General features: G+C 51.2%; 16 non-coding genes across 16 annotated transcripts; all 16 read right to left on the bottom strand.

Annotated features, from left to right (window-relative positions):
- Positions 1-409: 409 nt before the first annotated feature.
- Trnal-uaa lies at positions 410-493 on the bottom strand. Its single transcript has one exon. It is a non-coding gene; the product is annotated as a tRNA-Leu (tRNA).
- Positions 494-2,063: 1,570 nt separating this feature from the next.
- On the bottom strand, positions 2,064-2,147 carry Trnal-uaa. Its single transcript has one exon. It is a non-coding gene; the product is annotated as a tRNA-Leu (tRNA).
- A 1,572-nt stretch (positions 2,148-3,719) lies between these two features.
- On the bottom strand, positions 3,720-3,803 carry Trnal-uaa. The gene has a single exon. It is a non-coding gene; the product is annotated as a tRNA-Leu (tRNA).
- Positions 3,804-5,374: 1,571 nt separating this feature from the next.
- Positions 5,375-5,458, bottom strand: Trnal-uaa. The gene has a single exon. It is a non-coding gene; the product is annotated as a tRNA-Leu (tRNA).
- A 1,571-nt stretch (positions 5,459-7,029) lies between these two features.
- Trnal-uaa lies at positions 7,030-7,113 on the bottom strand. The gene has a single exon. It is a non-coding gene; the product is annotated as a tRNA-Leu (tRNA).
- A 1,571-nt stretch (positions 7,114-8,684) lies between these two features.
- Positions 8,685-8,768, bottom strand: Trnal-uaa. The gene has a single exon. It is a non-coding gene; the product is annotated as a tRNA-Leu (tRNA).
- A 1,571-nt stretch (positions 8,769-10,339) lies between these two features.
- On the bottom strand, positions 10,340-10,423 carry Trnal-uaa. The gene has a single exon. It is a non-coding gene; the product is annotated as a tRNA-Leu (tRNA).
- Positions 10,424-11,994: 1,571 nt separating this feature from the next.
- Trnal-uaa lies at positions 11,995-12,078 on the bottom strand. The gene has a single exon. It is a non-coding gene; the product is annotated as a tRNA-Leu (tRNA).
- A 1,571-nt stretch (positions 12,079-13,649) lies between these two features.
- On the bottom strand, positions 13,650-13,733 carry Trnal-uaa. The gene has a single exon. It is a non-coding gene; the product is annotated as a tRNA-Leu (tRNA).
- Positions 13,734-15,304: 1,571 nt separating this feature from the next.
- On the bottom strand, positions 15,305-15,388 carry Trnal-uaa. Its single transcript has one exon. It is a non-coding gene; the product is annotated as a tRNA-Leu (tRNA).
- A 1,571-nt stretch (positions 15,389-16,959) lies between these two features.
- Positions 16,960-17,043, bottom strand: Trnal-uaa. The gene has a single exon. It is a non-coding gene; the product is annotated as a tRNA-Leu (tRNA).
- A 1,571-nt stretch (positions 17,044-18,614) lies between these two features.
- Trnal-uaa lies at positions 18,615-18,698 on the bottom strand. The gene has a single exon. It is a non-coding gene; the product is annotated as a tRNA-Leu (tRNA).
- Positions 18,699-20,269: 1,571 nt separating this feature from the next.
- On the bottom strand, positions 20,270-20,353 carry Trnal-uaa. The gene has a single exon. It is a non-coding gene; the product is annotated as a tRNA-Leu (tRNA).
- Positions 20,354-21,924: 1,571 nt separating this feature from the next.
- Trnal-uaa lies at positions 21,925-22,008 on the bottom strand. Its single transcript has one exon. It is a non-coding gene; the product is annotated as a tRNA-Leu (tRNA).
- Positions 22,009-23,579: 1,571 nt separating this feature from the next.
- Positions 23,580-23,663, bottom strand: Trnal-uaa. The gene has a single exon. It is a non-coding gene; the product is annotated as a tRNA-Leu (tRNA).
- Positions 23,664-25,234: 1,571 nt separating this feature from the next.
- Trnal-uaa lies at positions 25,235-25,318 on the bottom strand. Its single transcript has one exon. It is a non-coding gene; the product is annotated as a tRNA-Leu (tRNA).
- Between the last annotated feature and the right edge of the window lie 477 nt (positions 25,319-25,795).

The following is a 25,795-nucleotide window of genomic DNA, read 5'->3' as shown; positions in this document are numbered from 1 at the left end:
ACTAACCACGGCCAACGCTGCCTAATTTCGGTAATCGGACATGAACCCGTGTCGTTGGCACGGCATACAAGTTGGCGAGAATGTTGCCAGACGTGCGGACGTCTTAGTCCGTGTACAGATCACTTGGGATTTGCCTGACAGTCTCTCGCGTTGCCTTTTAGGGAAGGAAAATGGAATAGCCCTGAGCCACAACACAACGACCACGGAAACGTCCGTGAGAAGAGCTAAAACTCGGCACGAGAAAAATATGTTCCGCTATTTGTTTTCGGCCGCTCGAGCTATCGGACGTGCGACGCCTGCACTGCTGTCACTGTCGTCTCTAGTAAAATCTCCACGGCGTGTTTGTGCGTAATGTACTTGTTCTATAAGATGAAGGGAGTATGTTAGTTTCAGAATGTTTAAAATGCATTGTCAGATGTGGGGTTCGAACCCACGCTCCCTTACGGGAACCAGAGCTTAAATCTGGCGCCTTAGACCGCTCGGCCAATCTGACGTGCGAGACAAGCGCTCCAGTGACTTCCATCTCTAGCAAGATCTCAGGAGCCTCACTCCGAAACCTCTTTCTTTTTTCGGTAGAATGGAATTATGTGAGTTTAATAATATGTAAGACGCAATGTCAGATGTGGCGTACTAAACGCACCCTCGCTTTCGGGAACCAATGTGGCGCATTGGACCGCTTTCTTCCGTCGCTTCCAGTTTGAACTGTAACTAGCAAAACTGTATTTAGTAATAGGAACATTTTCACATTGATGCAAAGAAAACTAGATATTAACGAACGGCGAATAAGACCGTTTCCTAGCAACAGCCACGCTTTGCATTACGCACTCGTGGGAAGCCAATGAAATACTTCATGTGAGGCTCTAACTGTCGGCCTTCACTTTACAATACTTAGGCTCTGCCCCGGTGGTACCGACGCATGCATACTGAAACGCCTTTGGATCGTCAGTGAGTACTTCATATTAGAAATTTCGTGTTCGCCCTGATGCGCATTAAAGGGCCAATTTATCAGAGAAAGTCAGTTCTGCGCCTAGTTACGGTATGTCGCCCTAGCAGCACCAGGAAATCGGGTTCAGTGGTGCTCGCGTCGCACTCGGCGTTGAGCGCCTGCAGCGCTATCGCCTTCGGCCTCTGGCGCCAGGAGGGAAGGCGACACATCACGGCGCAAGCAGCGCGTAGCAGAAGGCGGTGGTGGTGTGTCGGTCAGCATGGTTGCTTCCCAAGTAGCTGCTCCGGGTTCGAAGCCCGGACATCGCACGGAAGTTGTCTCCTTTACCCAGGAGAGTGTTTTCAACGGTACGAATGGTTTCCCTTCTCCCCTCGTAGGCTAGTGCGGATTACGATTCACAGCATCGTGTGTCCCCATGTGTCGACTTGTCTCGACTTTGCTCGGCTGACGCAAAAGCTGACGCTTGCAAATGGGCGTATATGTAGAGGACAGGCGCTAGAAACGACTGGAGAGGCCACATCAACAAACACACAACGGACCCTTTCATTTGACTGTGGCCGCATGTTCGCGCCTTTGCGTACCGAGAGCAAGAGGGGGGTCAGCGTGCTGGACCGTACCATTACCGCACAGCAGCACCAAAAACGAAGGAAAAAGGCAAAACTGAAGAAACCAAGACACGCGGACTTCCCAGTTCGTCCCCAGCCGAGCACTAACCACGGCCAACGCTGCCTAATTTCGGTAATCGGACATGAACCCGTGTCGTTGGCACGGCATACAAGTTGGCGAGAATGTTGCCAGACGTGCGGACGTCTTAGTCCGTGTACAGATCACTTGGGATTTGCCTGACAGTCTCTCGCGTTGCCTTTTAGGGAAGGAAAATGGAATAGCCCTGAGCCACAACACAACGACCACGGAAACGTCCGTGAGAAGAGCTAAAACTCGGCACGAGAAAAATATGTTCCGCTATTTGTTTTCGGCCGCTCGAGCTATCGGACGTGCGACGCCTGCACTGCTGTCACTGTCGTCTCTAGTAAAATCTCCACGGCGTGTTTGTGCGTAATGTACTTGTTCTATAAGATGAAGGGAGTATGTTAGTTTCAGAATGTTTAAAATGCATTGTCAGATGTGGGGTTCGAACCCACGCTCCCTTACGGGAACCAGAGCTTAAATCTGGCGCCTTAGACCGCTCGGCCAATCTGACGTGCGAGACAAGCGCTCCAGTGACTTCCATCTCTAGCAAGATCTCAGGAGCCTCACTCCGAAACCTCTTTCTTTTTTCGGTAGAATGGAATTATGTGAGTTTAATAATATGTAAGACGCAATGTCAGATGTGGCGTACTAAACGCACCCTCGCTTTCGGGAACCAATGTGGCGCATTGGACCGCTTTCTTCCGTCGCTTCCAGTTTGAACTGTAACTAGCAAAACTGTATTTAGTAATAGGAACATTTTCACATTGATGCAAAGAAAACTAGATATTAACGAACGGCGAATAAGACCGTTTCCTAGCAACAGCCACGCTTTGCATTACGCACTCGTGGGAAGCCAATGAAATACTTCATGTGAGGCTCTAACTGTCGGCCTTCACTTTACAATACTTAGGCTCTGCCCCGGTGGTACCGACGCATGCATACTGAAACGCCTTTGGATCGTCAGTGAGTACTTCATATTAGAAATTTCGTGTTCGCCCTGATGCGCATTAAAGGGCCAATTTATCAGAGAAAGTCAGTTCTGCGCCTAGTTACGGTATGTCGCCCTAGCAGCACCAGGAAATCGGGTTCAGTGGTGCTCGCGTCGCACTCGGCGTTGAGCGCCTGCAGCGCTATCGCCTTCGGCCTCTGGCGCCAGGAGGGAAGGCGACACATCACGGCGCAAGCAGCGCGTAGCAGAAGGCGGTGGTGGTGTGTCGGTCAGCATGGTTGCTTCCCAAGTAGCTGCTCCGGGTTCGAAGCCCGGACATCGCACGGAAGTTGTCTCCTTTACCCAGGAGAGTGTTTTCAACGGTACGAATGGTTTCCCTTCTCCCCTCGTAGGCTAGTGCGGATTACGATTCACAGCATCGTGTGTCCCCATGTGTCGACTTGTCTCGACTTTGCTCGGCTGACGCAAAAGCTGACGCTTGCAAATGGGCGTATATGTAGAGGACAGGCGCTAGAAACGACTGGGAGAGGCCACATCAACAAACACACAACGGACCCTTTCATTTGACTGTGGCCGCATGTTCGCGCCTTTGCGTACCGAGAGCAAGAGGGGGGGTCAGCGTGCTGGACCGTACCATTACCGCACAGCAGCACCAAAAACGAAGGAAAAAGGCAAAACTGAAGAAACCAAGACACGCGGACTTCCCAGTTCGTCCCCAGCCGAGCACTAACCACGGCCAACGCTGCCTAATTTCGGTAATCGGACATGAACCCGTGTCGTTGGCACGGCATACAAGTTGGCGAGAATGTTGCCAGACGTGCGGACGTCTTAGTCCGTGTACAGATCACTTGGGATTTGCCTGACAGTCTCTCGCGTTGCCTTTTAGGGAAGGAAAATGGAATAGCCCTGAGCCACAACACAACGACCACGGAAACGTCCGTGAGAAGAGCTAAAACTCGGCACGAGAAAAATATGTTCCGCTATTTGTTTTCGGCCGCTCGAGCTATCGGACGTGCGACGCCTGCACTGCTGTCACTGTCGTCTCTAGTAAAATCTCCACGGCGTGTTTGTGCGTAATGTACTTGTTCTATAAGATGAAGGGAGTATGTTAGTTTCAGAATGTTTAAAATGCATTGTCAGATGTGGGGTTCGAACCCACGCTCCCTTACGGGAACCAGAGCTTAAATCTGGCGCCTTAGACCGCTCGGCCAATCTGACGTGCGAGACAAGCGCTCCAGTGACTTCCATCTCTAGCAAGATCTCAGGAGCCTCACTCCGAAACCTCTTTCTTTTTTCGGTAGAATGGAATTATGTGAGTTTAATAATATGTAAGACGCAATGTCAGATGTGGCGTACTAAACGCACCCTCGCTTTCGGGAACCAATGTGGCGCATTGGACCGCTTTCTTCCGTCGCTTCCAGTTTGAACTGTAACTAGCAAAACTGTATTTAGTAATAGGAACATTTTCACATTGATGCAAAGAAAACTAGATATTAACGAACGGCGAATAAGACCGTTTCCTAGCAACAGCCACGCTTTGCATTACGCACTCGTGGGAAGCCAATGAAATACTTCATGTGAGGCTCTAACTGTCGGCCTTCACTTTACAATACTTAGGCTCTGCCCCGGTGGTACCGACGCATGCATACTGAAACGCCTTTGGATCGTCAGTGAGTACTTCATATTAGAAATTTCGTGTTCGCCCTGATGCGCATTAAAGGGCCAATTTATCAGAGAAAGTCAGTTCTGCGCCTAGTTACGGTATGTCGCCCTAGCAGCACCAGGAAATCGGGTTCAGTGGTGCTCGCGTCGCACTCGGCGTTGAGCGCCTGCAGCGCTATCGCCTTCGGCCTCTGGCGCCAGGAGGGAAGGCGACACATCACGGCGCAAGCAGCGCGTAGCAGAAGGCGGTGGTGGTGTGTCGGTCAGCATGGTTGCTTCCCAAGTAGCTGCTCCGGGTTCGAAGCCCGGACATCGCACGGAAGTTGTCTCCTTTACCCAGGAGAGTGTTTTCAACGGTACGAATGGTTTCCCTTCTCCCCTCGTAGGCTAGTGCGGATTACGATTCACAGCATCGTGTGTCCCCATGTGTCGACTTGTCTCGACTTTGCTCGGCTGACGCAAAAGCTGACGCTTGCAAATGGGCGTATATGTAGAGGACAGGCGCTAGAAACGACTGGGAGAGGCCACATCAACAAACACACAACGGACCCTTTCATTTGACTGTGGCCGCATGTTCGCGCCTTTGCGTACCGAGAGCAAGAGGGGGGTCAGCGTGCTGGACCGTACCATTACCGCACAGCAGCACCAAAAACGAAGGAAAAAGGCAAAACTGAAGAAACCAAGACACGCGGACTTCCCAGTTCGTCCCCAGCCGAGCACTAACCACGGCCAACGCTGCCTAATTTCGGTAATCGGACATGAACCCGTGTCGTTGGCACGGCATACAAGTTGGCGAGAATGTTGCCAGACGTGCGGACGTCTTAGTCCGTGTACAGATCACTTGGGATTTGCCTGACAGTCTCTCGCGTTGCCTTTTAGGGAAGGAAAATGGAATAGCCCTGAGCCACAACACAACGACCACGGAAACGTCCGTGAGAAGAGCTAAAACTCGGCACGAGAAAAATATGTTCCGCTATTTGTTTTCGGCCGCTCGAGCTATCGGACGTGCGACGCCTGCACTGCTGTCACTGTCGTCTCTAGTAAAATCTCCACGGCGTGTTTGTGCGTAATGTACTTGTTCTATAAGATGAAGGGAGTATGTTAGTTTCAGAATGTTTAAAATGCATTGTCAGATGTGGGGTTCGAACCCACGCTCCCTTACGGGAACCAGAGCTTAAATCTGGCGCCTTAGACCGCTCGGCCAATCTGACGTGCGAGACAAGCGCTCCAGTGACTTCCATCTCTAGCAAGATCTCAGGAGCCTCACTCCGAAACCTCTTTCTTTTTTCGGTAGAATGGAATTATGTGAGTTTAATAATATGTAAGACGCAATGTCAGATGTGGCGTACTAAACGCACCCTCGCTTTCGGGAACCAATGTGGCGCATTGGACCGCTTTCTTCCGTCGCTTCCAGTTTGAACTGTAACTAGCAAAACTGTATTTAGTAATAGGAACATTTTCACATTGATGCAAAGAAAACTAGATATTAACGAACGGCGAATAAGACCGTTTCCTAGCAACAGCCACGCTTTGCATTACGCACTCGTGGGAAGCCAATGAAATACTTCATGTGAGGCTCTAACTGTCGGCCTTCACTTTACAATACTTAGGCTCTGCCCCGGTGGTACCGACGCATGCATACTGAAACGCCTTTGGATCGTCAGTGAGTACTTCATATTAGAAATTTCGTGTTCGCCCTGATGCGCATTAAAGGGCCAATTTATCAGAGAAAGTCAGTTCTGCGCCTAGTTACGGTATGTCGCCCTAGCAGCACCAGGAAATCGGGTTCAGTGGTGCTCGCGTCGCACTCGGCGTTGAGCGCCTGCAGCGCTATCGCCTTCGGCCTCTGGCGCCAGGAGGGAAGGCGACACATCACGGCGCAAGCAGCGCGTAGCAGAAGGCGGTGGTGGTGTGTCGGTCAGCATGGTTGCTTCCCAAGTAGCTGCTCCGGGTTCGAAGCCCGGACATCGCACGGAAGTTGTCTCCTTTACCCAGGAGAGTGTTTTCAACGGTACGAATGGTTTCCCTTCTCCCCTCGTAGGCTAGTGCGGATTACGATTCACAGCATCGTGTGTCCCCATGTGTCGACTTGTCTCGACTTTGCTCGGCTGACGCGAAAGCTGACGCTTGCAAATGGGCGTATATGTAGAGGACAGGCGCTAGAAACGACTGGGAGAGGCCACATCAACAAACACACAACGGACCCTTTCATTTGACTGTGGCCGCATGTTCGCGCCTTTGCGTACCGAGAGCAAGAGGGGGGTCAGCGTGCTGGACCGTACCATTACCGCACAGCAGCACCAAAAACGAAGGAAAAAGGCAAAACTGAAGAAACCAAGACACGCGGACTTCCCAGTTCGTCCCCAGCCGAGCACTAACCACGGCCAACGCTGCCTAATTTCGGTAATCGGACATGAACCCGTGTCGTTGGCACGGCATACAAGTTGGCGAGAATGTTGCCAGACGTGCGGACGTCTTAGTCCGTGTACAGATCACTTGGGATTTGCCTGACAGTCTCTCGCGTTGCCTTTTAGGGAAGGAAAATGGAATAGCCCTGAGCCACAACACAACGACCACGGAAACGTCCGTGAGAAGAGCTAAAACTCGGCACGAGAAAAATATGTTCCGCTATTTGTTTTCGGCCGCTCGAGCTATCGGACGTGCGACGCCTGCACTGCTGTCACTGTCGTCTCTAGTAAAATCTCCACGGCGTGTTTGTGCGTAATGTACTTGTTCTATAAGATGAAGGGAGTATGTTAGTTTCAGAATGTTTAAAATGCATTGTCAGATGTGGGGTTCGAACCCACGCTCCCTTACGGGAACCAGAGCTTAAATCTGGCGCCTTAGACCGCTCGGCCAATCTGACGTGCGAGACAAGCGCTCCAGTGACTTCCATCTCTAGCAAGATCTCAGGAGCCTCACTCCGAAACCTCTTTCTTTTTTCGGTAGAATGGAATTATGTGAGTTTAATAATATGTAAGACGCAATGTCAGATGTGGCGTACTAAACGCACCCTCGCTTTCGGGAACCAATGTGGCGCATTGGACCGCTTTCTTCCGTCGCTTCCAGTTTGAACTGTAACTAGCAAAACTGTATTTAGTAATAGGAACATTTTCACATTGATGCAAAGAAAACTAGATATTAACGAACGGCGAATAAGACCGTTTCCTAGCAACAGCCACGCTTTGCATTACGCACTCGTGGGAAGCCAATGAAATACTTCATGTGAGGCTCTAACTGTCGGCCTTCACTTTACAATACTTAGGCTCTGCCCCGGTGGTACCGACGCATGCATACTGAAACGCCTTTGGATCGTCAGTGAGTACTTCATATTAGAAATTTCGTGTTCGCCCTGATGCGCATTAAAGGGCCAATTTATCAGAGAAAGTCAGTTCTGCGCCTAGTTACGGTATGTCGCCCTAGCAGCACCAGGAAATCGGGTTCAGTGGTGCTCGCGTCGCACTCGGCGTTGAGCGCCTGCAGCGCTATCGCCTTCGGCCTCTGGCGCCAGGAGGGAAGGCGACACATCACGGCGCAAGCAGCGCGTAGCAGAAGGCGGTGGTGGTGTGTCGGTCAGCATGGTTGCTTCCCAAGTAGCTGCTCCGGGTTCGAAGCCCGGACATCGCACGGAAGTTGTCTCCTTTACCCAGGAGAGTGTTTTCAACGGTACGAATGGTTTCCCTTCTCCCCTCGTAGGCTAGTGCGGATTACGATTCACAGCATCGTGTGTCCCCATGTGTCGACTTGTCTCGACTTTGCTCGGCTGACGCAAAAGCTGACGCTTGCAAATGGGCGTATATGTAGAGGACAGGCGCTAGAAACGACTGGGAGAGGCCACATCAACAAACACACAACGGACCCTTTCATTTGACTGTGGCCGCATGTTCGCGCCTTTGCGTACCGAGAGCAAGAGGGGGGTCAGCGTGCTGGACCGTACCATTACCGCACAGCAGCACCAAAAACGAAGGAAAAAGGCAAAACTGAAGAAACCAAGACACGCGGACTTCCCAGTTCGTCCCCAGCCGAGCACTAACCACGGCCAACGCTGCCTAATTTCGGTAATCGGACATGAACCCGTGTCGTTGGCACGGCATACAAGTTGGCGAGAATGTTGCCAGACGTGCGGACGTCTTAGTCCGTGTACAGATCACTTGGGATTTGCCTGACAGTCTCTCGCGTTGCCTTTTAGGGAAGGAAAATGGAATAGCCCTGAGCCACAACACAACGACCACGGAAACGTCCGTGAGAAGAGCTAAAACTCGGCACGAGAAAAATATGTTCCGCTATTTGTTTTCGGCCGCTCGAGCTATCGGACGTGCGACGCCTGCACTGCTGTCACTGTCGTCTCTAGTAAAATCTCCACGGCGTGTTTGTGCGTAATGTACTTGTTCTATAAGATGAAGGGAGTATGTTAGTTTCAGAATGTTTAAAATGCATTGTCAGATGTGGGGTTCGAACCCACGCTCCCTTACGGGAACCAGAGCTTAAATCTGGCGCCTTAGACCGCTCGGCCAATCTGACGTGCGAGACAAGCGCTCCAGTGACTTCCATCTCTAGCAAGATCTCAGGAGCCTCACTCCGAAACCTCTTTCTTTTTTCGGTAGAATGGAATTATGTGAGTTTAATAATATGTAAGACGCAATGTCAGATGTGGCGTACTAAACGCACCCTCGCTTTCGGGAACCAATGTGGCGCATTGGACCGCTTTCTTCCGTCGCTTCCAGTTTGAACTGTAACTAGCAAAACTGTATTTAGTAATAGGAACATTTTCACATTGATGCAAAGAAAACTAGATATTAACGAACGGCGAATAAGACCGTTTCCTAGCAACAGCCACGCTTTGCATTACGCACTCGTGGGAAGCCAATGAAATACTTCATGTGAGGCTCTAACTGTCGGCCTTCACTTTACAATACTTAGGCTCTGCCCCGGTGGTACCGACGCATGCATACTGAAACGCCTTTGGATCGTCAGTGAGTACTTCATATTAGAAATTTCGTGTTCGCCCTGATGCGCATTAAAGGGCCAATTTATCAGAGAAAGTCAGTTCTGCGCCTAGTTACGGTATGTCGCCCTAGCAGCACCAGGAAATCGGGTTCAGTGGTGCTCGCGTCGCACTCGGCGTTGAGCGCCTGCAGCGCTATCGCCTTCGGCCTCTGGCGCCAGGAGGGAAGGCGACACATCACGGCGCAAGCAGCGCGTAGCAGAAGGCGGTGGTGGTGTGTCGGTCAGCATGGTTGCTTCCCAAGTAGCTGCTCCGGGTTCGAAGCCCGGACATCGCACGGAAGTTGTCTCCTTTACCCAGGAGAGTGTTTTCAACGGTACGAATGGTTTCCCTTCTCCCCTCGTAGGCTAGTGCGGATTACGATTCACAGCATCGTGTGTCCCCATGTGTCGACTTGTCTCGACTTTGCTCGGCTGACGCAAAAGCTGACGCTTGCAAATGGGCGTATATGTAGAGGACAGGCGCTAGAAACGACTGGGAGAGGCCACATCAACAAACACACAACGGACCCTTTCATTTGACTGTGGCCGCATGTTCGCGCCTTTGCGTACCGAGAGCAAGAGGGGGGTCAGCGTGCTGGACCGTACCATTACCGCACAGCAGCACCAAAAACGAAGGAAAAAGGCAAAACTGAAGAAACCAAGACACGCGGACTTCCCAGTTCGTCCCCAGCCGAGCACTAACCACGGCCAACGCTGCCTAATTTCGGTAATCGGACATGAACCCGTGTCGTTGGCACGGCATACAAGTTGGCGAGAATGTTGCCAGACGTGCGGACGTCTTAGTCCGTGTACAGATCACTTGGGATTTGCCTGACAGTCTCTCGCGTTGCCTTTTAGGGAAGGAAAATGGAATAGCCCTGAGCCACAACACAACGACCACGGAAACGTCCGTGAGAAGAGCTAAAACTCGGCACGAGAAAAATATGTTCCGCTATTTGTTTTCGGCCGCTCGAGCTATCGGACGTGCGACGCCTGCACTGCTGTCACTGTCGTCTCTAGTAAAATCTCCACGGCGTGTTTGTGCGTAATGTACTTGTTCTATAAGATGAAGGGAGTATGTTAGTTTCAGAATGTTTAAAATGCATTGTCAGATGTGGGGTTCGAACCCACGCTCCCTTACGGGAACCAGAGCTTAAATCTGGCGCCTTAGACCGCTCGGCCAATCTGACGTGCGAGACAAGCGCTCCAGTGACTTCCATCTCTAGCAAGATCTCAGGAGCCTCACTCCGAAACCTCTTTCTTTTTTCGGTAGAATGGAATTATGTGAGTTTAATAATATGTAAGACGCAATGTCAGATGTGGCGTACTAAACGCACCCTCGCTTTCGGGAACCAATGTGGCGCATTGGACCGCTTTCTTCCGTCGCTTCCAGTTTGAACTGTAACTAGCAAAACTGTATTTAGTAATAGGAACATTTTCACATTGATGCAAAGAAAACTAGATATTAACGAACGGCGAATAAGACCGTTTCCTAGCAACAGCCACGCTTTGCATTACGCACTCGTGGGAAGCCAATGAAATACTTCATGTGAGGCTCTAACTGTCGGCCTTCACTTTACAATACTTAGGCTCTGCCCCGGTGGTACCGACGCATGCATACTGAAACGCCTTTGGATCGTCAGTGAGTACTTCATATTAGAAATTTCGTGTTCGCCCTGATGCGCATTAAAGGGCCAATTTATCAGAGAAAGTCAGTTCTGCGCCTAGTTACGGTATGTCGCCCTAGCAGCACCAGGAAATCGGGTTCAGTGGTGCTCGCGTCGCACTCGGCGTTGAGCGCCTGCAGCGCTATCGCCTTCGGCCTCTGGCGCCAGGAGGGAAGGCGACACATCACGGCGCAAGCAGCGCGTAGCAGAAGGCGGTGGTGGTGTGTCGGTCAGCATGGTTGCTTCCCAAGTAGCTGCTCCGGGTTCGAAGCCCGGACATCGCACGGAAGTTGTCTCCTTTACCCAGGAGAGTGTTTTCAACGGTACGAATGGTTTCCCTTCTCCCCTCGTAGGCTAGTGCGGATTACGATTCACAGCATCGTGTGTCCCCATGTGTCGACTTGTCTCGACTTTGCTCGGCTGACGCAAAAGCTGACGCTTGCAAATGGGCGTATATGTAGAGGACAGGCGCTAGAAACGACTGGGAGAGGCCACATCAACAAACACACAACGGACCCTTTCATTTGACTGTGGCCGCATGTTCGCGCCTTTGCGTACCGAGAGCAAGAGGGGGGTCAGCGTGCTGGACCGTACCATTACCGCACAGCAGCACCAAAAACGAAGGAAAAAGGCAAAACTGAAGAAACCAAGACACGCGGACTTCCCAGTTCGTCCCCAGCCGAGCACTAACCACGGCCAACGCTGCCTAATTTCGGTAATCGGACATGAACCCGTGTCGTTGGCACGGCATACAAGTTGGCGAGAATGTTGCCAGACGTGCGGACGTCTTAGTCCGTGTACAGATCACTTGGGATTTGCCTGACAGTCTCTCGCGTTGCCTTTTAGGGAAGGAAAATGGAATAGCCCTGAGCCACAACACAACGACCACGGAAACGTCCGTGAGAAGAGCTAAAACTCGGCACGAGAAAAATATGTTCCGCTATTTGTTTTCGGCCGCTCGAGCTATCGGACGTGCGACGCCTGCACTGCTGTCACTGTCGTCTCTAGTAAAATCTCCACGGCGTGTTTGTGCGTAATGTACTTGTTCTATAAGATGAAGGGAGTATGTTAGTTTCAGAATGTTTAAAATGCATTGTCAGATGTGTGGTTCGAACCCACGCTCCCTTACGGGAACCAGAGCTTAAATCTGGCGCCTTAGACCGCTCGGCCAATCTGACGTGCGAGACAAGCGCTCCAGTGACTTCCATCTCTAGCAAGATCTCAGGAGCCTCACTCCGAAACCTCTTTCTTTTTTCGGTAGAATGGAATTATGTGAGTTTAATAATATGTAAGACGCAATGTCAGATGTGGCGTACTAAACGCACCCTCGCTTTCGGGAACCAATGTGGCGCATTGGACCGCTTTCTTCCGTCGCTTCCAGTTTGAACTGTAACTAGCAAAACTGTATTTAGTAATAGGAACATTTTCACATTGATGCAAAGAAAACTAGATATTAACGAACGGCGAATAAGACCGTTTCCTAGCAACAGCCACGCTTTGCATTACGCACTCGTGGGAAGCCAATGAAATACTTCATGTGAGGCTCTAACTGTCGGCCTTCACTTTACAATACTTAGGCTCTGCCCCGGTGGTACCGACGCATGCATACTGAAACGCCTTTGGATCGTCAGTGAGTACTTCATATTAGAAATTTCGTGTTCGCCCTGATGCGCATTAAAGGGCCAATTTATCAGAGAAAGTCAGTTCTGCGCCTAGTTACGGTATGTCGCCCTAGCAGCACCAGGAAATCGGGTTCAGTGGTGCTCGCGTCGCACTCGGCGTTGAGCGCCTGCAGCGCTATCGCCTTCGGCCTCTGGCGCCAGGAGGGAAGGCGACACATCACGGCGCAAGCAGCGCGTAGCAGAAGGCGGTGGTGGTGTGTCGGTCAGCATGGTTGCTTCCCAAGTAGCTGCTCCGGGTTCGAAGCCCGGACATCGCACGGAAGTTGTCTCCTTTACCCAGGAGAGTGTTTTCAACGGTACGAATGGTTTCCCTTCTCCCCTCGTAGGCTAGTGCGGATTACGATTCACAGCATCGTGTGTCCCCATGTGTCGACTTGTCTCGACTTTGCTCGGCTGACGCAAAAGCTGACGCTTGCAAATGGGCGTATATGTAGAGGACAGGCGCTAGAAACGACTGGGAGAGGCCACATCAACAAACACACAACGGACCCTTTCATTTGACTGTGGCCGCATGTTCGCGCCTTTGCGTACCGAGAGCAAGAGGGGGGTCAGCGTGCTGGACCGTACCATTACCGCACAGCAGCACCAAAAACGAAGGAAAAAGGCAAAACTGAAGAAACCAAGACACGCGGACTTCCCAGTTCGTCCCCAGCCGAGCACTAACCACGGCCAACGCTGCCTAATTTCGGTAATCGGACATGAACCCGTGTCGTTGGCACGGCATACAAGTTGGCGAGAATGTTGCCAGACGTGCGGACGTCTTAGTCCGTGTACAGATCACTTGGGATTTGCCTGACAGTCTCTCGCGTTGCCTTTTAGGGAAGGAAAATGGAATAGCCCTGAGCCACAACACAACGACCACGGAAACGTCCGTGAGAAGAGCTAAAACTCGGCACGAGAAAAATATGTTCCGCTATTTGTTTTCGGCCGCTCGAGCTATCGGACGTGCGACGCCTGCACTGCTGTCACTGTCGTCTCTAGTAAAATCTCCACGGCGTGTTTGTGCGTAATGTACTTGTTCTATAAGATGAAGGGAGTATGTTAGTTTCAGAATGTTTAAAATGCATTGTCAGATGTGGGGTTCGAACCCACGCTCCCTTACGGGAACCAGAGCTTAAATCTGGCGCCTTAGACCGCTCGGCCAATCTGACGTGCGAGACAAGCGCTCCAGTGACTTCCATCTCTAGCAAGATCTCAGGAGCCTCACTCCGAAACCTCTTTCTTTTTTCGGTAGAATGGAATTATGTGAGTTTAATAATATGTAAGACGCAATGTCAGATGTGGCGTACTAAACGCACCCTCGCTTTCGGGAACCAATGTGGCGCATTGGACCGCTTTCTTCCGTCGCTTCCAGTTTGAACTGTAACTAGCAAAACTGTATTTAGTAATAGGAACATTTTCACATTGATGCAAAGAAAACTAGATATTAACGAACGGCGAATAAGACCGTTTCCTAGCAACAGCCACGCTTTGCATTACGCACTCGTGGGAAGCCAATGAAATACTTCATGTGAGGCTCTAACTGTCGGCCTTCACTTTACAATACTTAGGCTCTGCCCCGGTGGTACCGACGCATGCATACTGAAACGCCTTTGGATCGTCAGTGAGTACTTCATATTAGAAATTTCGTGTTCGCCCTGATGCGCATTAAAGGGCCAATTTATCAGAGAAAGTCAGTTCTGCGCCTAGTTACGGTATGTCGCCCTAGCAGCACCAGGAAATCGGGTTCAGTGGTGCTCGCGTCGCACTCGGCGTTGAGCGCCTGCAGCGCTATCGCCTTCGGCCTCTGGCGCCAGGAGGGAAGGCGACACATCACGGCGCAAGCAGCGCGTAGCAGAAGGCGGTGGTGGTGTGTCGGTCAGCATGGTTGCTTCCCAAGTAGCTGCTCCGGGTTCGAAGCCCGGACATCGCACGGAAGTTGTCTCCTTTACCCAGGAGAGTGTTTTCAACGGTACGAATGGTTTCCCTTCTCCCCTCGTAGGCTAGTGCGGATTACGATTCACAGCATCGTGTGTCCCCATGTGTCGACTTGTCTCGACTTTGCTCGGCTGACGCAAAAGCTGACGCTTGCAAATGGGCGTATATGTAGAGGACAGGCGCTAGAAACGACTGGGAGAGGCCACATCAACAAACACACAACGGACCCTTTCATTTGACTGTGGCCGCATGTTCGCGCCTTTGCGTACCGAGAGCAAGAGGGGGGTCAGCGTGCTGGACCGTACCATTACCGCACAGCAGCACCAAAAACGAAGGAAAAAGGCAAAACTGAAGAAACCAAGACACGCGGACTTCCCAGTTCGTCCCCAGCCGAGCACTAACCACGGCCAACGCTGCCTAATTTCGGTAATCGGACATGAACCCGTGTCGTTGGCACGGCATACAAGTTGGCGAGAATGTTGCCAGACGTGCGGACGTCTTAGTCCGTGTACAGATCACTTGGGATTTGCCTGACAGTCTCTCGCGTTGCCTTTTAGGGAAGGAAAATGGAATAGCCCTGAGCCACAACACAACGACCACGGAAACGTCCGTGAGAAGAGCTAAAACTCGGCACGAGAAAAATATGTTCCGCTATTTGTTTTCGGCCGCTCGAGCTATCGGACGTGCGACGCCTGCACTGCTGTCACTGTCGTCTCTAGTAAAATCTCCACGGCGTGTTTGTGCGTAATGTACTTGTTCTATAAGATGAAGGGAGTATGTTAGTTTCAGAATGTTTAAAATGCATTGTCAGATGTGGGGTTCGAACCCACGCTCCCTTACGGGAACCAGAGCTTAAATCTGGCGCCTTAGACCGCTCGGCCAATCTGACGTGCGAGACAAGCGCTCCAGTGACTTCCATCTCTAGCAAGATCTCAGGAGCCTCACTCCGAAACCTCTTTCTTTTTTCGGTAGAATGGAATTATGTGAGTTTAATAATATGTAAGACGCAATGTCAGATGTGGCGTACTAAACGCACCCTCGCTTTCGGGAACCAATGTGGCGCATTGGACCGCTTTCTTCCGTCGCTTCCAGTTTGAACTGTAACTAGCAAAACTGTATTTAGTAATAGGAACATTTTCACATTGATGCAAAGAAAACTAGATATTAACGAACGGCGAATAAGACCGTTTCCTAGCAACAGCCACGCTTTGCATTACGCACTCGTGGGAAGCCAATGAAATACTTCATGTGAGGCTCTAACTGTCGGCCTTCACTTTACAATACTTAGGCTCTGCCCCGGTGGTACCGACGCATGCATACTGAAACGCCTTTGGATCGTCAGTGAGTACTTCATATTAGAAATTTCGTGTTCGCCCTGATGCGCATTAAAGGGCCAATTTATCAGAGAAAGTCAGTTCTGCGCCTAGTTACGGTATGTCGCCCTAGCAGCACCAGGAAATCGGGTTCAGTGGTGCTCGCGTCGCACTCGGCGTTGAGCGCCTGCAGCGCTATCGCCTTCGGCCTCTGGCGCCAGGAGGGAAGGCGACACATCACGGCGCAAGCAGCGCGTAGCAGAAGGCGGTGGTGGTGTGTCGGTCAGCATGGTTGCTTCCCAAGTAGCTGCTCCGGGTTCGAAGCCCGGACATCGCACGGAAGTTGTCTCCTTTACCCAGGAGAGTGTTTTCAACGGTACGAATGGTTTCCCTTCTCCCCTCGTAGGCTAGTGCGGATTACGATTCACAGCATCGTGTGTCCCCATGTGTCGACTTGTCTCGACTTTGCTCGGCTGACGCAAAAGCTGACGCTTGCAAATGGGCGTATATGTAGAGGACAGGCGCTAGAAACGACTGGGAGAGGCCACATCAACAAACACACAACGGACCCTTTCATTTGACTGTGGCCGCATGTTCGCGCCTTTGCGTACCGAGAGCAAGAGGGGGGTCAGCGTGCTGGACCGTACCATTACCGCACAGCAGCACCAAAAACGAAGGAAAAAGGCAAAACTGAAGAAACCAAGACACGCGGACTTCCCAGTTCGTCCCCAGCCGAGCACTAACCACGGCCAACGCTGCCTAATTTCGGTAATCGGACATGAACCCGTGTCGTTGGCACGGCATACAAGTTGGCGAGAATGTTGCCAGACGTGCGGACGTCTTAGTCCGTGTACAGATCACTTGGGATTTGCCTGACAGTCTCTCGCGTTGCCTTTTAGGGAAGGAAAATGGAATAGCCCTGAGCCACAACACAACGACCACGGAAACGTCCGTGAGAAGAGCTAAAACTCGGCACGAGAAAAATATGTTCCGCTATTTGTTTTCGGCCGCTCGAGCTATCGGACGTGCGACGCCTGCACTGCTGTCACTGTCGTCTCTAGTAAAATCTCCACGGCGTGTTTGTGCGTAATGTACTTGTTCTATAAGATGAAGGGAGTATGTTAGTTTCAGAATGTTTAAAATGCATTGTCAGATGTGGGGTTCGAACCCACGCTCCCTTACGGGAACCAGAGCTTAAATCTGGCGCCTTAGACCGCTCGGCCAATCTGACGTGCGAGACAAGCGCTCCAGTGACTTCCATCTCTAGCAAGATCTCAGGAGCCTCACTCCGAAACCTCTTTCTTTTTTCGGTAGAATGGAATTATGTGAGTTTAATAATATGTAAGACGCAATGTCAGATGTGGCGTACTAAACGCACCCTCGCTTTCGGGAACCAATGTGGCGCATTGGACCGCTTTCTTCCGTCGCTTCCAGTTTGAACTGTAACTAGCAAAACTGTATTTAGTAATAGGAACATTTTCACATTGATGCAAAGAAAACTAGATATTAACGAACGGCGAATAAGACCGTTTCCTAGCAACAGCCACGCTTTGCATTACGCACTCGTGGGAAGCCAATGAAATACTTCATGTGAGGCTCTAACTGTCGGCCTTCACTTTACAATACTTAGGCTCTGCCCCGGTGGTACCGACGCATGCATACTGAAACGCCTTTGGATCGTCAGTGAGTACTTCATATTAGAAATTTCGTGTTCGCCCTGATGCGCATTAAAGGGCCAATTTATCAGAGAAAGTCAGTTCTGCGCCTAGTTACGGTATGTCGCCCTAGCAGCACCAGGAAATCGGGTTCAGTGGTGCTCGCGTCGCACTCGGCGTTGAGCGCCTGCAGCGCTATCGCCTTCGGCCTCTGGCGCCAGGAGGGAAGGCGACACATCACGGCGCAAGCAGCGCGTAGCAGAAGGCGGTGGTGGTGTGTCGGTCAGCATGGTTGCTTCCCAAGTAGCTGCTCCGGGTTCGAAGCCCGGACATCGCACGGAAGTTGTCTCCTTTACCCAGGAGAGTGTTTTCAACGGTACGAATGGTTTCCCTTCTCCCCTCGTAGGCTAGTGCGGATTACGATTCACAGCATCGTGTGTCCCCATGTGTCGACTTGTCTCGACTTTGCTCGGCTGACGCAAAAGCTGACGCTTGCAAATGGGCGTATATGTAGAGGACAGGCGCTAGAAACGACTGGGAGAGGCCACATCAACAAACACACAACGGACCCTTTCATTTGACTGTGGCCGCATGTTCGCGCCTTTGCGTACCGAGAGCAAGAGGGGGGTCAGCGTGCTGGACCGTACCATTACCGCACAGCAGCACCAAAAACGAAGGAAAAAGGCAAAACTGAAGAAACCAAGACACGCGGACTTCCCAGTTCGTCCCCAGCCGAGCACTAACCACGGCCAACGCTGCCTAATTTCGGTAATCGGACATGAACCCGTGTCGTTGGCACGGCATACAAGTTGGCGAGAATGTTGCCAGACGTGCGGACGTCTTAGTCCGTGTACAGATCACTTGGGATTTGCCTGACAGTCTCTCGCGTTGCCTTTTAGGGAAGGAAAATGGAATAGCCCTGAGCCACAACACAACGACCACGGAAACGTCCGTGAGAAGAGCTAAAACTCGGCACGAGAAAAATATGTTCCGCTATTTGTTTTCGGCCGCTCGAGCTATCGGACGTGCGACGCCTGCACTGCTGTCACTGTCGTCTCTAGTAAAATCTCCACGGCGTGTTTGTGCGTAATGTACTTGTTCTATAAGATGAAGGGAGTATGTTAGTTTCAGAATGTTTAAAATGCATTGTCAGATGTGGGGTTCGAACCCACGCTCCCTTACGGGAACCAGAGCTTAAATCTGGCGCCTTAGACCGCTCGGCCAATCTGACGTGCGAGACAAGCGCTCCAGTGACTTCCATCTCTAGCAAGATCTCAGGAGCCTCACTCCGAAACCTCTTTCTTTTTTCGGTAGAATGGAATTATGTGAGTTTAATAATATGTAAGACGCAATGTCAGATGTGGCGTACTAAACGCACCCTCGCTTTCGGGAACCAATGTGGCGCATTGGACCGCTTTCTTCCGTCGCTTCCAGTTTGAACTGTAACTAGCAAAACTGTATTTAGTAATAGGAACATTTTCACATTGATGCAAAGAAAACTAGATATTAACGAACGGCGAATAAGACCGTTTCCTAGCAACAGCCACGCTTTGCATTACGCACTCGTGGGAAGCCAATGAAATACTTCATGTGAGGCTCTAACTGTCGGCCTTCACTTTACAATACTTAGGCTCTGCCCCGGTGGTACCGACGCATGCATACTGAAACGCCTTTGGATCGTCAGTGAGTACTTCATATTAGAAATTTCGTGTTCGCCCTGATGCGCATTAAAGGGCCAATTTATCAGAGAAAGTCAGTTCTGCGCCTAGTTACGGTATGTCGCCCTAGCAGCACCAGGAAATCGGGTTCAGTGGTGCTCGCGTCGCACTCGGCGTTGAGCGCCTGCAGCGCTATCGCCTTCGGCCTCTGGCGCCAGGAGGGAAGGCGACACATCACGGCGCAAGCAGCGCGTAGCAGAAGGCGGTGGTGGTGTGTCGGTCAGCATGGTTGCTTCCCAAGTAGCTGCTCCGGGTTCGAAGCCCGGACATCGCACGGAAGTTGTCTCCTTTACCCAGGAGAGTGTTTTCAACGGTACGAATGGTTTCCCTTCTCCCCTCGTAGGCTAGTGCGGATTACGATTCACAGCATCGTGTGTCCCCATGTGTCGACTTGTCTCGACTTTGCTCGGCTGACGCAAAAGCTGACGCTTGCAAATGGGCGTATATGTAGAGGACAGGCGCTAGAAACGACTGGGAGAGGCCACATCAACAAACACACAACGGACCCTTTCATTTGACTGTGGCCGCATGTTCGCGCCTTTGCGTACCGAGAGCAAGAGGGGGGTCAGCGTGCTGGACCGTACCATTACCGCACAGCAGCACCAAAAACGAAGGAAAAAGGCAAAACTGAAGAAACCAAGACACGCGGACTTCCCAGTTCGTCCCCAGCCGAGCACTAACCACGGCCAACGCTGCCTAATTTCGGTAATCGGACATGAACCCGTGTCGTTGGCACGGCATACAAGTTGGCGAGAATGTTGCCAGACGTGCGGACGTCTTAGTCCGTGTACAGATCACTTGGGATTTGCCTGACAGTCTCTCGCGTTGCCTTTTAGGGAAGGAAAATGGAATAGCCCTGAGCCACAACACAACGACCACGGAAACGTCCGTGAGAAGAGCTAAAACTCGGCACGAGAAAAATATGTTCCGCTATTTGTTTTCGGCCGCTCGAGCTATCGGACGTGCGACGCCTGCACTGCTGTCACTGTCGTCTCTAGTAAAATCTCCACGGCGTGTTTGTGCGTAATGTACTTGTTCTATAAGATGAAGGGAGTATGTTAGTTTCAGAATGTTTAAAATGCATTGTCAGATGTGGGGTTCGAACCCACGCTCCCTTACGGGAACCAGAGCTTAAATCTGGCGCCTTAGACCGCTCGGCCAATCTGACGTGCGAGACAAGCGCTCCAGTGACTTCCATCTCTAGCAAGATCTCAGGAGCCTCACTCCGAAACCTCTTTCTTTTTTCGGTAGAATGGAATTATGTGAGTTTAATAATATGTAAGACGCAATGTCAGATGTGGCGTACTAAACGCACCCTCGCTTTCGGGAACCAATGTGGCGCATTGGACCGCTTTCTTCCGTCGCTTCCAGTTTGAACTGTAACTAGCAAAACTGTATTTAGTAATAGGAACATTTTCACATTGATGCAAAGAAAACTAGATATTAACGAACGGCGAATAAGACCGTTTCCTAGCAACAGCCACGCTTTGCATTACGCACTCGTGGGAAGCCAATGAAATACTTCATGTGAGGCTCTAACTGTCGGCCTTCACTTTACAATACTTAGGCTCTGCCCCGGTGGTACCGACGCATGCATACTGAAACGCCTTTGGATCGTCAGTGAGTACTTCATATTAGAAATTTCGTGTTCGCCCTGATGCGCATTAAAGGGCCAATTTATCAGAGAAAGTCAGTTCTGCGCCTAGTTACGGTATGTCGCCCTAGCAGCACCAGGAAATCGGGTTCAGTGGTGCTCGCGTCGCACTCGGCGTTGAGCGCCTGCAGCGCTATCGCCTTCGGCCTCTGGCGCCAGGAGGGAAGGCGACACATCACGGCGCAAGCAGCGCGTAGCAGAAGGCGGTGGTGGTGTGTCGGTCAGCATGGTTGCTTCCCAAGTAGCTGCTCCGGGTTCGAAGCCCGGACATCGCACGGAAGTTGTCTCCTTTACCCAGGAGAGTGTTTTCAACGGTACGAATGGTTTCCCTTCTCCCCTCGTAGGCTAGTGCGGATTACGATTCACAGCATCGTGTGTCCCCATGTGTCGACTTGTCTCGACTTTGCTCGGCTGACGCAAAAGCTGACGCTTGCAAATGGGCGTATATGTAGAGGACAGGCGCTAGAAACGACTGGGAGAGGCCACATCAACAAACACACAACGGACCCTTTCATTTGACTGTGGCCGCATGTTCGCGCCTTTGCGTACCGAGAGCAAGAGGGGGGTCAGCGTGCTGGACCGTACCATTACCGCACAGCAGCACCAAAAACGAAGGAAAAAGGCAAAACTGAAGAAACCAAGACACGCGGACTTCCCAGTTCGTCCCCAGCCGAGCACTAACCACGGCCAACGCTGCCTAATTTCGGTAATCGGACATGAACCCGTGTCGTTGGCACGGCATACAAGTTGGCGAGAATGTTGCCAGACGTGCGGACGTCTTAGTCCGTGTACAGATCACTTGGGATTTGCCTGACAGTCTCTCGCGTTGCCTTTTAGGGAAGGAAAATGGAATAGCCCTGAGCCACAACACAACGACCACGGAAACGTCCGTGAGAAGAGCTAAAACTCGGCACGAGAAAAATATGTTCCGCTATTTGTTTTCGGCCGCTCGAGCTATCGGACGTGCGACGCCTGCACTGCTGTCACTGTCGTCTCTAGTAAAATCTCCACGGCGTGTTTGTGCGTAATGTACTTGTTCTATAAGATGAAGGGAGTATGTTAGTTTCAGAATGTTTAAAATGCATTGTCAGATGTGGGGTTCGAACCCACGCTCCCTTACGGGAACCAGAGCTTAAATCTGGCGCCTTAGACCGCTCGGCCAATCTGACGTGCGAGACAAGCGCTCCAGTGACTTCCATCTCTAGCAAGATCTCAGGAGCCTCACTCCGAAACCTCTTTCTTTTTTCGGTAGAATGGAATTATGTGAGTTTAATAATATGTAAGACGCAATGTCAGATGTGGCGTACTAAACGCACCCTCGCTTTCGGGAACCAATGTGGCGCATTGGACCGCTTTCTTCCGTCGCTTCCAGTTTGAACTGTAACTAGCAAAACTGTATTTAGTAATAGGAACATTTTCACATTGATGCAAAGAAAACTAGATATTAACGAACGGCGAATAAGACCGTTTCCTAGCAACAGCCACGCTTTGCATTACGCACTCGTGGGAAGCCAATGAAATACTTCATGTGAGGCTCTAACTGTCGGCCTTCACTTTACAATACTTAGGCTCTGCCCCGGTGGTACCGACGCATGCATACTGAAACGCCTTTGGATCGTCAGTGAGTACTTCATATTAGAAATTTCGTGTTCGCCCTGATGCGCATTAAAGGGCCAATTTATCAGAGAAAGTCAGTTCTGCGCCTAGTTACGGTATGTCGCCCTAGCAGCACCAGGAAATCGGGTTCAGTGGTGCTCGCGTCGCACTCGGCGTTGAGCGCCTGCAGCGCTATCGCCTTCGGCCTCTGGCGCCAGGAGGGAAGGCGACACATCACGGCGCAAGCAGCGCGTAGCAGAAGGCGGTGGTGGTGTGTCGGTCAGCATGGTTGCTTCCCAAGTAGCTGCTCCGGGTTCGAAGCCCGGACATCGCACGGAAGTTGTCTCCTTTACCCAGGAGAGTGTTTTCAACGGTACGAATGGTTTCCCTTCTCCCCTCGTAGGCTAGTGCGGATTACGATTCACAGCATCGTGTGTCCCCATGTGTCGACTTGTCTCGACTTTGCTCGGCTGACGCAAAAGCTGACGCTTGCAAATGGGCGTATATGTAGAGGACAGGCGCTAGAAACGACTGGGAGAGGCCACATCAACAAACACACAACGGACCCTTTCATTTGACTGTGGCCGCATGTTCGCGCCTTTGCGTACCGAGAGCAAGAGGGGGGTCAGCGTGCTGGACCGTACCATTACCGCACAGCAGCACCAAAAACGAAGGAAAAAGGCAAAACTGAAGAAACCAAGACACGCGGACTTCCCAGTTCGTCCCCAGCCGAGCACTAACCACGGCCAACGCTGCCTAATTTCGGTAATCGGACATGAACCCGTGTCGTTGGCACGGCATACAAGTTGGCGAGAATGTTGCCAGACGTGCGGACGTCTTAGTCCGTGTACAGATCACTTGGGATTTGCCTGACAGTCTCTCGCGTTGCCTTTTAGGGAAGGAAAATGGAATAGCCCTGAGCCACAACACAACGACCACGGAAACGTCCGTGAGAAGAGCTAAAACTCGGCACGAGAAAAATATGTTCCGCTATTTGTTTTCGGCCGCTCGAGCTATCGGACGTGCGACGCCTGCACTGCTGTCACTGTCGTCTCTAGTAAAATCTCCACGGCGTGTTTGTGCGTAATGTACTTGTTCTATAAGATGAAGGGAGTATGTTAGTTTCAGAATGTTTAAAATGCATTGTCAGATGTGGGGTTCGAACCCACGCTCCCTTACGGGAACCAGAGCTTAAATCTGGCGCCTTAGACCGCTCGGCCAATCTGACGTGCGAGACAAGCGCTCCAGTGACTTCCATCTCTAGCAAGATCTCAGGAGCCTCACTCCGAAACCTCTTTCTTTTTTCGGTAGAATGGAATTATGTGAGTTTAATAATATGTAAGACGCAATGTCAGATGTGGCGTACTAAACGCACCCTCGCTTTCGGGAACCAATGTGGCGCATTGGACCGCTTTCTTCCGTCGCTTCCAGTTTGAACTGTAACTAGCAAAACTGTATTTAGTAATAGGAACATTTTCACATTGATGCAAAGAAAACTAGATATTAACGAACGGCGAATAAGACCGTTTCCTAGCAACAGCCACGCTTTGCATTACGCACTCGTGGGAAGCCAATGAAATACTTCATGTGAGGCTCTAACTGTCGGCCTTCACTTTACAATACTTAGGCTCTGCCCCGGTGGTACCGACGCATGCATACTGAAACGCCTTTGGATCGTCAGTGAGTACTTCATATTAGAAATTTCGTGTTCGCCCTGATGCGCATTAAAGGGCCAATTTATCAGAGAAAGTCAGTTCTGCGCCTAGTTACGGTATGTCGCCCTAGCAGCACCAGGAAATCGGGTTCAGTGGTGCTCGCGTCGCACTCGGCGTTGAGCGCCTGCAGCGCTATCGCCTTCGGCCTCTGGCGCCAGGAGGGAAGGCGACACATCACGGCGCAAGCAGCGCGTAGCAGAAGGCGGTGGTGGTGTGTCGGTCAGCATGGTTGCTTCCCAAGTAGCTGCTCCGGGTTCGAAGCCCGGACATCGCACGGAAGTTGTCTCCTTTACCCAGGAGAGTGTTTTCAACGGTACGAATGGTTTCCCTTCTCCCCTCGTAGGCTAGTGCGGATTACGATTCACAGCATCGTGTGTCCCCATGTGTCGACTTGTCTCGACTTTGCTCGGCTGACGCAAAAGCTGACGCTTGCAAATGGGCGTATATGTAGAGGACAGGCGCTAGAAACGACTGGGAGAGGCCACATCAACAAACACACAACGGACCCTTTCATTTGACTGTGGCCGCATGTTCGCGCCTTTGCGTACCGAGAGCAAGAGGGGGGTCAGCGTGCTGGACCGTACCATTACCGCACAGCAGCACCAAAAACGAAGGAAAAAGGCAAAACTGAAGAAACCAAGACACGCGGACTTCCCAGTTCGTCCCCAGCCGAGCACTAACCACGGCCAACGCTGCCTAATTTCGGTAATCGGACATGAACCCGTGTCGTTGGCACGGCATACAAGTTGGCGAGAATGTTGCCAGACGTGCGGACGTCTTAGTCCGTGTACAGATCACTTGGGATTTGCCTGACAGTCTCTCGCGTTGCCTTTTAGGGAAGGAAAATGGAATAGCCCTGAGCCACAACACAACGACCACGGAAACGTCCGTGAGAAGAGCTAAAACTCGGCACGAGAAAAATATGTTCCGCTATTTGTTTTCGGCCGCTCGAGCTATCGGACGTGCGACGCCTGCACTGCTGTCACTGTCGTCTCTAGTAAAATCTCCACGGCGTGTTTGTGCGTAATGTACTTGTTCTATAAGATGAAGGGAGTATGTTAGTTTCAGAATGTTTAAAATGCATTGTCAGATGTGGGGTTCGAACCCACGCTCCCTTACGGGAACCAGAGCTTAAATCTGGCGCCTTAGACCGCTCGGCCAATCTGACGTGCGAGACAAGCGCTCCAGTGACTTCCATCTCTAGCAAGATCTCAGGAGCCTCACTCCGAAACCTCTTTCTTTTTTCGGTAGAATGGAATTATGTGAGTTTAATAATATGTAAGACGCAATGTCAGATGTGGCGTACTAAACGCACCCTCGCTTTCGGGAACCAATGTGGCGCATTGGACCGCTTTCTTCCGTCGCTTCCAGTTTGAACTGTAACTAGCAAAACTGTATTTAGTAATAGGAACATTTTCACATTGATGCAAAGAAAACTAGATATTAACGAACGGCGAATAAGACCGTTTCCTAGCAACAGCCACGCTTTGCATTACGCACTCGTGGGAAGCCAATGAAATACTTCATGTGAGGCTCTAACTGTCGGCCTTCACTTTACAATACTTAGGCTCTGCCCCGGTGGTACCGACGCATGCATACTGAAACGCCTTTGGATCGTCAGTGAGTACTTCATATTAGAAATTTC

Source organism: Schistocerca americana, unplaced genomic scaffold (genome assembly GCF_021461395.2).
Source record: "Schistocerca americana isolate TAMUIC-IGC-003095 unplaced genomic scaffold, iqSchAmer2.1 HiC_scaffold_1557, whole genome shotgun sequence".
In the NCBI taxonomy this organism is placed as follows: domain Eukaryota; kingdom Metazoa; phylum Arthropoda; class Insecta; order Orthoptera; family Acrididae; genus Schistocerca; species Schistocerca americana.
Note: the sequence above shows the minus strand (reverse complement) of the source record. Positions and strands in the feature narration are given on the sequence as shown.